Raw genomic sequence first — 13542 nt, 5'->3', positions numbered from 1 at the left:
GCAAAAAGGAAGAATGAGCCGTTTAAGTACAGATTTTGTTGATTAAATGACATATTCTTGCAGTGGTTGATTGTACTCACCTAATTGTGCTTGCGGGGGGTTGAGCTTTGTCTCTTTGGTCCCGCCTCTCAACTGTCAATCAACTGGTGTACAGGTTCCTGAGCCTACTGGGTTCTATTATATCTACATTTAAAACTGTGTATGGAGTCAGCCTCCACCACATCACTGCCTAGTGCATTCAATTTATTAACTACTCTGACACTGAAAAAGTTCTTTCTAACGTCTCTGCGGCTCATCTGGGAATTGTGTAGTTGGATGGTTGAGTATATTGTTGGTGATTTTATGGGGGATGAGGCAGTAGCCGAGTATCGCTACTCGGCTACTGAGTATTGTGTTAGAGAGGAAGTAAAAGTCAGTTATTATTGGAGAGAGGCAGTATTTACCTATTATGGGGTAGAGGCAGTAGATGGCTCATGGGGCGTAGATGACTATTATGGGGTAGAGGCAGTAGATGGCTCATGGGGCGTAGATGACTATTATGGGGTAGAGGCAGTAGATGGCTCATGGGGCGTAGATGACTATTATGGGGTAGAGGCAGTAGATAACTATTATGGGGTAGAGGCAGTAGATGGCTCATGGGGCGTAGATGACTATTATGGGGTAGAAGCAGTAGTAAGTAGAAGCTTACTTTATCTATAGTGTTAATGATAAACGACAACCAGACAACCAAAAGGCGAGGCCCAGGAGCGATAGCTCAATACACGCAAAAACACATGGCTGCAAATGCCGGTCTCGGGAACTAAAGCTCGACCCTGCAAGCACATCTAGGTGAGAACAACCAGACAAGTGCGCTCACACACCCTGCAAGTTTGGCCACGTTTGAGGCCAATTGATAAAGCCAGTGAGGGTTTAGTCATCTTTATGAGCCAAATAACTTCAGGGCTCAGCACACCAGCAAAGGTTGTCACGTTTATTCATAAACCTTGCTATGTATACCCATCCTGCACACACCATCTTAATACATAATTAAGGTAACATCAGTACTGCAAGGTGTTAAGAGTAACACCTTGCTCCTTAATTAATTAATCCAGGAACATCAGTACTGCCCCTCAAGCTGCTCAAGCCCCTGGAAACACAAACCGAAACTGTCTCTATTTTCCGCTTGTTACAACTTGTAATAAAGTTGTTAAATCTTGGCTTAACGTGTTAATGACGTATTAGAACGTTGTTACAACTTGCTATAGTGGTTGTTATAACTGGTTAGGAGGTGTTAAAACTTGTTCGAACGTTGTACCAACGTTGTAGTTTCGGTGTGTGTTTGGCAGGAGGGCTGTCCAACATGGCAATCAATTCCCTCTTTATGAGCAAACGTTTTGGCTAAGTCATTAGTTCTATCATGCATTCGGAGACCAATATTGGGAAGGAATTCACAGGAGACAAACTCTAACTCCGTCATTGATTATTTCATTATATCTGTGTCTAGCTTCAGAGACAAGCTGTCGCCACTGTGTTAGCCTCCTGCAACTGTCTCAGCGCTTTACGTGTAAGTCGTGACACACTTTCCCTCGTGAGTGTGTACACCCCCGTGAGTGTGTACACCCCCGTGAGTGTGTACACCCCCGTGAGTGTGTACACCCCCGTGAGTGTGTACACCCCCGTCAGTGTGTACACCCCCGTCAGTGTGTACACCCCCGTCAGTGTGGCCATATTATGACCACCCACTAGAAGTTGAAGGGACAACGACGTTTCGGTCCGTCCTGGACCATTCGCAAGTCGATTGAATCGACTTGAGAATGGTCCAGGACGGACCGAAACGTCGTCGTCCCTTCAACATCTAGTGTGTGGTCTGGTCAACATACTTTAGCCACGTTATTGTGACTCTTCGCCTGCATATTATGGCCATGTGCCATACTCACGAGGCCATGGTTGGGGAGTAGAACTCCCTGAACCCCATCCCAGGTAAATTAGCGTCTGAAATTATGTGAATACAGGACGAGCGCCCCAAACTGGTATGAGGTTAATATAGAGGTGATATAAGGAGTGGAGAGTCGGGGAAGGTACTGGGAAGAGCGGTATAATGAGTTTCCCGTCCGGGGACGCCAAAGGTATCCCCGGTGTTCAGCACTCCAGGTGCAAACTCTGTGAGCAGGAACTGCGGCATGATCTCCCACGCTACATCACGGGATGCCCAGTTATTACACCATTCGGATTCGTTGGCATGAGGTACCTGGAGCTTTGCAATTACTTTATTCACTCTCGTGTACTTGAGGATATACTCATAATGCACTCAAAATTTGCCAGTAAATGCTACTGAACATATGGCCCTGTATGACTAACCATCCTGTGATTAGGATTTTAGCATCACGTAGCTAGTTTTGTGACACACACTGTACTCTCCTTCATATAGTCTAGGGCAGCTGCACAAATGCACATGTACCTAAATGTGTTTAAAAAAGTAGGATGGAGCTAGGTGGTTTACCACCACACTCAAGGCGAGGAGGGCAAACGTGCAGTTCATTTGACACCAAAGTTATGTCATACACATACACTGGTAATTACCTCATACACTTGCCTGCCTTCATTGAAACAAATGAAGGGGGGTATTTGACGTATTTAACTTGCCTACATTTCTTGACTACAATGATCGATAATAACCTCAGACACTTGCCTGCCTTCATTGAAACAAATGAAGGGGGGTATTTGACGTATTTAACTTGCCTACATTTCTTGACTACAATGATCGATAATAACCTCAGACACTTGCCTGCCTTCCTTGACAAATGTGGAGGGAGAGCATACCTTGGAAACATAATTACAGATATGGTTATTATTATTTTTATGGAATAGCAAATTCAAGTCTTCTGAATTATTTCCATTTGACGAAAAATAGCCACGAGACAATAGCTCTAGTGTAGGACAGAACAACTAATGTTCTTTTCACTCATATGGAAATAACCCAGGGAATCCCATACCCACCCAAACTGTTGATGCCAACTCTTTAAGTTTAAAAATTCAGCTTGAAAAAATCCCGGGAATAAGTGGGGTAACCTCTGACAAGCCGCCGGCTTCCTAAATAATAGGAGAACCTCTTGACAAGCCGCTGGCTTCCTAAATAATAGGAGGACCTCTTGACAATCCGCCGGCTTCCTAAATAATAGGAGGACCTCTTGACAATCCGCCGGCATCCGAAATAATAGGAGGACCTCTTGACAAGCCGCCGGCTTCCTAAATAATAGAGGGGACTTCTTGACACGCCGCCGGCTTCCTGTCTCATTCGAGGTCACTAAAAATGATGATGCTCAGGTAAATTCAGGTAAAATAATTTTCTTGCTACACCTACTTAAACTTTATACTCCACATATGAACCATAAGCAGCAGACAATGTTACACACATGAACAAGAAGCAGCAGACAATGTTACACATATGAACAAGAAGCAGCAGACAATGTTACACACATGAACAAGAAGCAGCAGACAATGTTACACATATGAACAAGAAGCAGCAGACAATGTTAACACATATGAACAAGAAGCAGCAGACAATGTTACACATATGAACAAGAAGCAGCAGACAATGTTACACATATGAACAAGAAGCAGCAGACAATGTTACACATATGAACAAGAAGCAGCAGACAATGTTACACATATGAACAAGAAGCAGCAGACAATGTTACACATATGAACAAGAAGCAGCAGACAATGTTACACATATGAACAAGAAGCAGCAGACAATGTTAACAGCCAAACAACGTTCATAAGACTGGAACAAACAATAGCTTAACACATAAAACTTATCAGTTATAAAAGGAAACTTTCCGTATCCAGACAGCCTTCACATTATGGAATACTTAACCTAATATCGACAGGATCTTAACTTTACCAAGTTGCCTCGTGAATATTTGACAAACTACGATCCACTTACTTCTGCCGAAACCACATGCATAAAAGAAGGCCATTTAGAAAGGTGGAATGATTCAATTTCCTGCAGTATCTGGGCTGTCCGCCAAAGATAACCAAGTCTAAAGTTATGGATCTGTCCGCCAGGGGCCAGATTCACGAAAGGACTTACGCAAGCACTTACGAATGTTTACATCTTTCCTCAATCTTTGACGGCTTTGGTTACATTTATTAAACAGTTTACAAGCATGAAAACTTCCCATTTAACTGTTGTTATTGTTATAAACAGCCTCCTGGTGCTTCGGAGGTCATTAACTGTTTAATAATTGTAAACAAAGTCGCCAAAGATTGAGAAAAGATGTACAGGTTCGTAAGTGCTTTCGTGAATCTGGCCCCTGGGCTCTACATCTCCCTAAGTTATGATTCTGAAAGCGCCCCAAATAATAGATCTGACTTCCCAATGTAAAGGTTTGAGAACTTCAGGAGTATGAGTAACACCTCGCTCCTTAATGGCTTTAACAGGTCCCCCTTAACTTACACCTCTTATTAAGTTATGGGTCTGTTACCTCCTTCAAATAAACGTACACGACAATGTAATCATTTTTGCCTCTTGGTAGTGTTATTTTACAATTGTTTATGCCTCAAATGTATAGAAAATTACTATTATTCCCCCCTCAAACTTTACCTTTATTGCCAGGACAGTGATATTTTAAGATATACCTATTTCTAATGAGAAAATGTGCGAATTTGTGTCTTTTCGTTTATATAAAGTTGGAAAAAACAACATATCAAAATTAACATATACTTTATACTTAAGCAATACAACAGTTACCACAAAAGATTTAGAAGTTTTGGAGATTATACGGTAAACCACTTTGAGGACTCCTCGTCCAAGTGTTGTCTGCCATCATGCTGCGGTTATACTGTTCTCAGTAGATATGTGGCGTTGAGTATATCCTGGTGGAAGTGCTCGCCTTCCTCCTCCGAGTGCGCCGCCGCCATCTTCTCCTGGACTTGTTCAAGAGGACCAACAAGGGTATGTGTATGGACTTTGAGAGACATCCTGTAGACCAGTCCGGCGTGGCTCTTCATCAGTCTTAATCAGCGCCACATAGCTTCCGGCCTTGTGATTGTACAAGAAGCCCTGAGCCACTGCGACAAAGCTGTTCCAAGCAGCTTTCTCCAACGTATATCTCCCATTGTATCCAATTTATTCCCACTGATATACAGAATATCAACAGCATATCTATACATATAGCAGCTGCCTCGTATAGGCCAACAGGCCTTCTGCAGTTACTTTCATTATGTTCTTAATATATTTATATATATATATATAAACAACACTCAAAAAAATCAACAGCACATCTATAAATATAGGAGCTGCCTCGTATAGGCCAACAGGCCTTCTGCAGTTACCTTCATTATGTTTTTATTATGTTCTTATGTATAGACGGACGAACCAGATGCACGCTACGTGTCCTGTCTGAAAACAGTGAGACAGCACCAACGCCGACGGTGGATTAAATTACACAACAACAGGATCTCGTCACACTTGTATAAAAAAAAATGTGATCGTATTTGCTACGCTTAAAGAATTTCCAACACGATTGAGATATTTCCCAACCCGTCGACTCTTTGTATTTTTTCCGTCATTGCGAGTAGAGTCCCATGTGGTGAAAATAGGGGTTTTGCAACAGCACGTGGCCGCGCTGCAAACAACCAATTAAACCATTCAGCGACCAATTTTGGAGACTTGTCAGCATCAGTTTTGACGGCCGTCCCTCGCTCAACCGGGATACAATCACCAACCAAATTTTGCTACCCTGTTATTGGTCAAGCCCGGGCGATTGTGAGGAGAGAAAGAGAGAAGAAAGAGGAGAGGAGGAAGGATGATAGAGAAGGGTGAAATTATTGCAGGCGATGAGTCACAATAAAGTAAGTTGACCAGACCACACACTAGAAGGTGAAGGGACGACGACGTTTCGGTCCGTCCTGGACCATTCTTGACAATCGACTTGAGAATGGTCCAGGACGGACCGAAACGTCGTCGTCCCTTCACCTTCTAGTGTGTGGTCTGGTCAAGGTGAAATTATTGTATTTTGCTTGCTTTACTTTCTACTAAAGACGTGACCATTCATTTACCATGCTAACAGCAAATATACATTTTCTCCTGACCTCCATGGCCATAATTAGAGATCTGATACAATGTATTTACTGTAGTAAAGAATGAATTAAGGGGGAACTAGGAATTAAAAATGGCGATCCGGGGATGGAATGGAAGGAAGAAAAGAGAGGAAACTAGGGAAACAGGAGTGGAGAAAACAACATTCAAGCCTTGCCAAATCATAAACATTGATGCACATCTTTGAGTGACTCGACTCCCAACATTATCTCGCGTGCAGTCATCGGGAGGAGAAAATCTTCATGCAAACTGCACCTACCATAAAGCAGAGGTAGAAAAGGAAGGGGAGAGAGAGAGAGAGAGAGAGAGAGAGAGAGAGAGAGAGAGAGAGAGAGAGAGAGAGAGAGAGAGAGAGAGAGAGAGAGAGAGAGAGAGAGAGAGAGAGAGACAGAGAGAGAGAGAGAGACAGAGAGAGAGAGAGAGACAGAGAGAGAGAGAGAGAGAGAGAGAGAGAGAGAGAGAGAGAGAGAGAGAGAGAGAGAGAGAGAGAGAGAGAGAGAGAGAGAGAGAGAGAGAGAGAGAGAGTGTGTGAGAGTCGCCCGTATCATTACCAGCAGTACCCTTTGTCTTCTATGTGGAGCGAAGAGACATGGTTGACGCTCCTTTATATCTGACTTTTGTACATTATATTTGCCAGAAAGATTTGTACCCATGATCACTCTTCCTAAACAGTCAGTATTGAAGATGTGACGTAATACTGATCTGCTTTACTCTTACGTTCAGATTATAGCTTCCTTTCACGCTCTATTTTAGTCCTCTTGATTTAACACTTCGATGCACTAATATTCTTGTCCTCAATGCTGCTGAACTTACTAGCACTATTTCCACTCCAACCTCTTACCAACTATTACTAGTTTAACTAGCACTACTTCTGCCTCCTACCACAGAATCACCTTAATTCCTGCAGCTTGCAACTCTGAATGCTAAGGCAATATTTCGCTGACTTAACTGTATTGATGACAATAGTGCAAATATTTTGCGAATTTTCACTGTTCATGGAGATTACGTATCAGCAATTCACCTGTGATTACCTTTCATGGGATACACTTCACTGACGTTTGCACAGAAATAAGCCGATGTTATTGAGTTTTGCAGGTGACCGTTTGTCAACGTTGTGCCTCGCATTATTATCACAGATCAATACTTGGCTTCCGATTATGTCCACGATAATACCAAGATAAGAATGTGATCCTCCCCAGTGCTTTTCCCGTGGCAAGAATATAGTTTAATATTCTATTTTGCATATGATAAATATTAAAACTTAATGCACGATAAGCTTTTACAACAATTAAAACATTATTCGTAAATGGTTGTACATTTACAGTTAAGTTAGTTTACACATAATTACAAACAATATTTATACAACAAAAAGGCACAAGGCTTTAGTATAGCCTAGCATTTAGTCTTGCAATAACTCTTCTCAGATCATTTCTTTGTCACAATACTTTGAATTCAATTTCCTTTCTTCTCTTAACACGACATTTCATGGTGATACATGTGCCACATTTATGGCATAATGTGTCATCTCCTTTGGCTCAATATCTTAATATTTACTCTTGGCTGGGTCTATATCTTTACATTATGTTTCCGCTTGAGGGGATTGAGCTCCAGCTCATGGCTCCAGCCTTTTTAGCTATAGGTTGTGTGGGACAACGACTTCCCCACCTTCCTGGGGCTTTTGGCATACCTTCATTTGAAGCTATGACTGGAGTTGGCCTCCACCACCTCTTCCCTTGACGCATTTGCTTGCTGAGAACTTGTAAGCTGATCGAATATTTCCATATGTCCCTTCGACTCGCATGTATTTACAATCTCCACTTGTATCTTCTCGTCCTCTTCCATCCATGCTAAAACCTGCTCTTGTCTACTTTCTATGTCTCTGGCTACCTTGTATGTTGTGTTCCGTTCTTCTTCGGTTCTCCTTGTTTTAAATCGTGAGGTATTTTTTTATAACAGCCTTGTGGAACCTCTGAACTTGTTAAATTGTTTTTTGTGCTTTACGATGTGCTAGTTCCGCGCAGGCACAGATCCTGATCTAGTGTGGAACGCAGGTGGATTTTTTTTGTATTAACTCATTAGGTACATCTGCATTTGTGCAGCTACCCTAGACTATATGAAGGGGGAGTACAGTGTGTCAAAAAGCTAGCTACGTGGTGCTAAAAAATCCCCATCGCACAGGATGGTTAGTCTCCGTGGTGTAGTGGTAAGACACTCGCCTGGCGTTCCGCGAGCGCTATGTCATGGGTTCGTATCCTGGCCGGGGAGGATTTACTGGGCGCAATTCCTTAACTGTAGCCTCTGTTTAACGCAACAGTAAAATGTGTACTTGGATGAAAAAACGATTCTTCGCGGCAGGGGATCGTATTCCAGGGACCATAGGATTAAGGACCTGCCCGAAACGCTACGCGTACTAGTGGCTGTACAAGAATGTAACAACTCTTGTATATATCTCAAAAAAAAAAAAAAAAAAAAAAAAAAAAAAAGTCATACAGAAGCATTGGTGGAAAACGAAGAAGAGGACACAAGTGGAAACTGAGTTGAGCCACAAATACAGTATAAACAATTGTTGTCAGTGTCAAGGTAGTTAACAAATGGAATGAATTAGGCAGTGATGTGGAGAAGGCAGACTTCATATACCATTTCAAATATAGATACGCCAGAGCCTAATAGGCTCCGGAATCTGTACACCAGTTGACTGACAGTTGAGAGGCGGCACCAAAGAGCCGAAGCACAACTAGGTGAGTGTTGTGTGTGATTCCATACATACACCAACACGGTATATACCAGTGATGTATTACTGCTGACGTGCAGGTCATATGATGTTCACCTCGGGGTAGGTTTCACAAACTATACTGCTCCTCTGGTCTCCTCTCGCCACTTGCCATCCTCATTAGCTTACCTTGCCTAAGCCTGTACTGAATTTCAATAGCCACTTGCTACACCACTTGTAACAGTTTGTGGCTATCTTCTGTGTGTGTGTGTGTGTATTCACATAGTTGTGCTTGCGGGGGTTGAGCTCTGCTCTTTCGGTCTGCCTCTTAACTGTCAATCAACTGTTACTAACTACTTTTTTTCTCTCTTCACACCACACACACACACACACACACACCAAGAAGCAGCCCATGACAGCTAACTAACTCCCAGGTACCTATTTACTGTTAGGTAACAGGGGCATCAGGGTGAAAGAAACCCTGCCCATTGTTTCTCGTCGGCGCCGGGAATCGAACCCGGGACCACAGGATCACGCGTCCAGCGTGCTGTACCGAGTGTGTGTGTGTGTGTGTGTACTCACCTAATTGTGCTTGCGGGGGTTGAGCTCTGGCTCTTTGGTCCCGCCTCTCAACCGTCAATCAACTGGTGTACAGATTCCTGAGCCTATTGGGCTCTATCATATCTACATTTGAAACTGTGAATGGAGTCAGCCTCCACCACATCACTTCCTAATGCATTCCATTTGCTAACTACTCTGACACTGAAAAAGTTCTTTCTAACGTCTCTGTGGCTCATTTGGGTACTCAGCTTCCACCTGTGTCCCCTTGTTCGCGTCCCACTAGTGTTGAAAAGTTCATCCTTGTTTACCCGGTCGATTCCCCTGAGGATTTTGTAGGTTGTGATCATGTCCCCCCTTACTCTTCTGTCTTCCAGTGTCGTGAGGTGCATTTCCCGCAGCCTTTCCTCATAACTCATGCCTCTTAGTTCTGGGACTAGTCTAGTAGCATACCTTTGGACTTTTTCCAGCTTCGTCTTGTGCTTGACAAGGTACGGGCTCCATGCTGGGGCCGCATACTCCAGGATTGGTCTTACATATGTGGTGTACAAGATTCTGAATGATTCCTTACACAGGTTCCTGAACGCCGTTCTGATGTTAGCTAGCCTCGCATATGCCACAGACGTTATTCTCTTTATGTGGGCTTCAGGAGACAGGTTTGGTGTGATATCAACTCCTAGATCTTTCTCTCTGTCTGTTTCATTAAGTACTTCATCTCCTATTCTGTATCCTGTGCCTGGCCTCCTGTTTCCACTGCCTAGTTTCATTACTTTGCATTTACTCGGGTTGAACTTCAACAGCCATTTGTTGGACCATTCACTCAGTCTATCCAGGTCATCTTGTAGCCTCCTACTATCATCCTCTGTTTCAATCTGTGTGTGTGTGTGTGTGTGTGTGTGTGTCATCCAATGTGTGAACGTATCAAGGTTATATATCTTCACGTGATAATTTCTTGCTAGGAATGTTGCACATGGCAATTATGAAAATATGACACCCATATAGAAATTAAGGTTATGAGTGTGTACATTAATATTCCTACCAGGGTCTAACCAGCATAGCAAACACCTCGACCCGGGGGATCCTTAGCACCCTTATGCATACAGGGATTGAGAGAGGGAGGGAGGGATGACGCCAGATACAAATTATACAATGTAGACCGTGTATTGAATATCGGTGAAAAGGTGTACAAGGGCAGCCTGGGGTAATTCATGGTGGTATGTTGTTTACCAGGTGGCTGGAAAACGTATTGGTGGCTCTAATTGTTATGCTAATTCAGAATGCTGCATGTGGCGTTTCGCAAAAGTCAGCTGATGTGTGTTTGTTTACGTGCGCGCGTCTGAAGGGTTGGGAAAGAGAGAGAGAGTGCGACTGTATATGTATGATAGGCTAGGAATGCGTTCATTATGTGCATCTGTGGCTGCATAACTAGGATAGCATACATACGTGCGTGGCTATAAAAATACATGTATGTATAACCATAAGAAATAACAGATACGCCTGAGTATCTTTGAAAACACGTGTGTGTGTATAACCATAAGAAAATACAATTAGGCTATGATGACTATACAGCAAACATACTCTCATGTCTGACACGGAAATGGGTTAGTGGCCATATTAACACTTACATGGATACTTAGTTTAGAGAATAATTACGCTATGCTTGCAAGAGGCTTTACGAGAATGTGAAAACATCAATGATATTTACTACCATAATCCCTATGTACCTTCTTGTGTATATATATATATATATATATATATATATATATATATATATATATATATATATATATATATATATATATATATATAATAAATAACATAGCTATGGGAAGGCTTCATGTAAGTGGGGCTGTGGGCACGGATGAGATGGTGTGTGGCCACGACCATGCCACCAGGAACATATGAGTGCGTGGCGGCAAGGGTACGTGTGTGTGCGTGGCCGGGAAGAAAAATATGGAACGTACGTACCTGTGTAAGTGTTTTATAGTGTTTAAGGAAGGAAGGAAGGAGGGGAAAGGAAGGAAGGAGTGAAGGCAGGGAGAGGTACTAGACAAGCAACAACGCCACATCACCTCACCCACTCCTGGCTGGCCAACATACCACAGCACCCCCGCTCCTCATCCCAATAATTAATCACACACACTAATGTTCGCCGATAGACCGATGACCAAGTGACGATCGCAGAGTATTACGGAGATCATCACTGTGATGAGGCCGGTGTTGGCGAGGCAGGTGTGGCAAGACTGAGCGATGTACACCGGTGTCACCACCTGCCAACACTGACGAGGCAGGTGTGGCAAGACTGAGCGATGTACACCGGTGTCACCACCTGCCAACACTGGCGAGGCAGGTGTGGCAAGACTGAGCGATGTACACCGGTGTCACCACCTGCCAACACTGGCGAGGCAGGTGTGGTAAGACTGAGGGATGTACACCGGTGTCACCACCTGCCAACACTGGCGAGGCAGGTGTGGTAAGACTGAGGGATGTACACCGGTGTCACCACCTGCCAACACTGGCGAGGCAGGTGTGGTAAGACTGAGGGATGTACACCGGTGTCACCACCTGCCAACACTGGCGAGGCAGGTGTGGTAAGACTGAGGGATGTACACCGGTGTCACCACCTGCCAACACATTATTATTGTTTTTAGAGGTACTGTGTGGGGGACGTGTAGTCCTGTGTGTGGTGTGTGGGGGACGTGTAGCCCTGTGTGTGGTGTGTGGGGGACGTGTAGTCCTGTGTGTGGTGTGTGGGGGACGTGTAGCCCTGTGTGTGGTGTGTGGGGGACGTGTAGTCCTGTGTGTGGTGTGTGGGGGACGTGTAGCCCTGTGTGTGGTGTGTGGGGGACGTGTAGTCCTGTGTGTGGTGTGTGGGGGACGTGTAGCCCTGTGTGTGGTGTGTGGGGGACGTGTAGTCCTGTGTGTGGTGTGTGGGGGACGTGTAGCCCTGTGTGTGGGGGACGTGTAGTCCTGTGTGTGGTGTGTGGGGGACGTGTAGTCCTGTGTGTGGGGGACGTGTAGCCCTGTGTGTGGTGTGTGGGGGACGTGTAGTCCTGTGTGTGGTGTGTGGGGGACGTGTAGTCCTGTGTGTGGTGTGTGGGGGACGTGTAGCCCTGTGTGTGGTGTGTGGGGGACGTGTAGTCCTGTGTGTGGTGTGTGGGGGACGTGTAGCCCTGTGTGTGGTGTGTGGGGGACGTGTAGTCCTGTGTGTGGTGTGTGGGGGACGTGTAGTCCTGTGTGTGTGGGAAGACACATGTGTAGCGCTGAGTGGGTGTGGAGGGTGGAAGACACATGTATAGCGCTGAGTGGGTGTGGAAAGTGGGAGACACATGTGTAGCGATGAGTGCGTGCGGAGAGTTGAAGACACATGTGTAACGTTGAGTAGGTGTGGAGGGTCGGAGTGGAGACACATGTGTAGCGATGACTGGGTGTGGAGGGTGGAAGACACATGTATAGCGATAAGTGCGTGCGGAGAGTTGAAGACACATGTGTAGTGCTGAGTGGGTGTAGAGAGTGAGAGACACATGTGTGGCGACGACTGGGAGACACGTGTGTGTGTGTGTGTAGCGACGAGTGGGTGTTGAGGGGTGGGCGACACATCTGTAGCAATAGCACCTCCACCCCGCCTCATCTTCCTCCCACCGCCAACCTCACTCCCTTTTTTTTTACTCACCCCATCGTTCAACCCCCTGGCGGTACCCCTTACACTTCCCGACGCACCATTCACTAACTTTCCCAGCCCGTCGCCACGGCTCACTTCGGCCTGCGAGTCGTCAGTACTTACCTTTTCCTTAGATCAAGTTGAGAAGCGTCAGGGTGGCGAAGAATTTACAGAGTGATCCCCTCACTTTCACATCCAATCGACCACTGGCAGCCGAGCAGACGACACACGCACTCTCCCGCGCTTTCCTGCGGCCACAGTGCGCATGCGCCGCTCAAGCCTGCCTCGTTTGCTCCACCTCGAGTCTCTTATCTTCGAAACATTGACATAACTCATGGATTCATATTTTATCATTTATTTCGTTGATATAAACGTGTTCGCGTTAAACTAATAGCGTGGTTTTTCATCTCTGTAATGCGTTTTAAGTGTTATTAATAGCCTACTAGGGGGAATTAATGCGGGCTGGGGGCATCAAAAATATGTTGTTATCCTTGAAAGTTCTAGAGACTCATCCGGCCATGCTAGCCGAAG

General features: G+C 44.8%; 1 protein-coding gene across 8 annotated transcripts in view; it reads right to left on the bottom strand.

The window, feature by feature from the left end:
• The window catches only part of norpA (no receptor potential A), a 386572-nt gene extending 373300 nt beyond the window's left edge, over nt 1-13272 (bottom strand). For 6 of the 8 annotated variants that reach the window (XR_006773000.2, XR_011228591.1, XM_045743918.2 and 3 more), the window contains exon 1: nt 13135-13254. The gene's annotated coding sequence lies outside the window, so the exon portion shown is untranslated. Of the gene's footprint in view, nt 1-13134 lie in introns of all 8 variants that reach the window. The other 2 variants (XR_011228590.1, XM_045743920.2) reach the window with 1 other exon arrangement.
• Between the last annotated feature and the right edge of the window lie 270 nt (nt 13273-13542).

This window comes from Procambarus clarkii, chromosome 15, assembly GCF_040958095.1.
Source record: "Procambarus clarkii isolate CNS0578487 chromosome 15, FALCON_Pclarkii_2.0, whole genome shotgun sequence".
NCBI classification, from domain to species: Eukaryota; Metazoa; Arthropoda; class Malacostraca; order Decapoda; family Cambaridae; genus Procambarus; species Procambarus clarkii.
This window is presented reverse-complemented; position numbering and strand designations above follow the sequence as displayed.